Here is a 1,835-nt window from a genome sequence, read left to right on the forward strand (position 1 = left end):
ATGGGGATGCCCGAGGCCTCGGTGGGTGCTCTGTTTCTGTCCTCTGTATCTGCGCCCCCGAAGAAGCGCATGGCTGGGGAGGCAGGAGAGGCTGGGATTGCGAGAAGCAGGCAGCAGGTCCTGGATGAAGAAGAGTACATCGAGGGTCAGACAGCTATCCAGAGAGACTTCTTCCCTGATGTGGAGAAGCTACAGGCACAGAAGGAGTACCTGGAGGCTTGCGGAAAACGGAGATTTGGAGTGCATGCACCAGATTGCCATCAAGCTTGGCTCTGTAATGGGTGAGATATCTCGGGAACCTCCAGTACTCTATGATACACCAGCCACCTTTGAAACTCCTGAGGTACACCCTGGCTTTGGTGTGCTGGGCAGCAAGCCCTAGCCTCAAGGCCGAGATCTAGATGACGCAGGAGAGGCTGAAGAGGAGGAGGAGCTGCTGCCCAGCCTGGATGTCTTCTTGAGCTGCTACACAAGTGAGGACAATGCCTCCTTCCAGGATATTATGGAAATGGCCAAGGAAAGAAGCCATGCCTGCCATGCACGACTCTACCAGGTTGAGGAGGAATTGAGCAGCGAGAGAAAGATAATCCTACACTCCCATCGGCAGAGTACCAAGCCATTGAGAGCAGTCAGGCTGGAGTGAAGACCTGGAAGTACAAGGCCAAGAACTCTCTCATGTACTGTCCCGAGGGTGTCTCTGATGAAGAGCAGTTGTTTAAGAAGCCACAGCATATAGTACACGAGAACACACGTTTCCTCCGGGACCCCTTCAGTCAAGCTTTGAGCAGGTCCCAGCTTCAGCAGGCGGCTGCCTTCAAGGCTCAGTACAGACAGGGCAAGGTCGGCCCTGATGATGGCAAGGAACTCAAACCTCAGGAGTCCCCCAGAGTGGGTGGCTTTGGATTGGTTGCCACTTCTTCTGTTACTGGTGTGAATGAGTCCCCACTGATGACATGGGGGAGAGGTTGAGACTATGTTCCTGTGAGTCGAAGGATCTGAGAGCCCCTGTGTGGACAGGACATATGGACCCACTTTCAAGATCTTGGAGCCGGGATTCAGGGAGCGTCTGGGTCTGAAGATGGCCAATGAAGCAGCTGCCAAAAACTCGGCCAAGAAGCAGAAAGCATACAGAGAACTTGTCCAGTCTTACTCCTAAAGGCCTGAGCCCAGCCTTGTCCCCAGCCCTAAAGCACCTCATAAGCAGGACAGATCGTGCCTTGTGGACCAGCTATACACTATCTCCAGCACGGTCTACCCACCTCAAGATCCCAGCTGGTTGGTCACAGACACCTACAAGAACCCCAGCCCCTGGGTCTGCTACACGCAAACCCCTCACACGTGACCCAGCCTCCATCGCAGGCAACCTGCTATAGCTCCCTGGCCAGCGCAAAGCTTCAGACTTCTTTTAGAGCCAGGGTTGAGGATTGAGCCTGTAATTCTGAATGTCTAGTAAACGCCCAGGTAACAATGCTTCTTTGGCCCTTAGGTGCCAGTGAGTATCAACATTATGAGTTTTTTCTTTTTGTTGTTTCAAGACTTTGTATGACATGTTTTAATCATATACACCCTTCTTCCAACTCCTCCCAGATCTACCCCACTGTCCAACCCACCCAACTTCACATTCCCTAATACTATTACTGGGATTCTGCCATTGTGGAGGTGCTTCTCAAAGGCTATTCCTGGATTTTAAGTGGGTATTTTTACTGCATGTATTCTTTATACTCTATCTTGTTTGGTGTTGTTCACAGAAACCAAAAGAAGTCATCATATGCCCTGGGACTGCAGTTACAGTTGGTTATATGTTGCTGTATAGGTTTGGAAACAACCCTTCTGGA

The 1,835-nt window shown here is 51.2% G+C and overlaps 1 pseudogene; it reads left to right on the plus strand.

Annotated features, from left to right (window-relative positions):
* On the plus strand, positions 1-1,409 carry LOC127682139 (splicing factor ESS-2 homolog; annotated as a pseudogene).
* The last annotated feature ends 426 nt before the right edge of the window (positions 1,410-1,835 follow it).

Source organism: Apodemus sylvaticus, chromosome 4, assembly GCF_947179515.1.
Source record: "Apodemus sylvaticus chromosome 4, mApoSyl1.1, whole genome shotgun sequence".
NCBI classification, from domain to species: Eukaryota; Metazoa; Chordata; class Mammalia; order Rodentia; family Muridae; genus Apodemus; species Apodemus sylvaticus.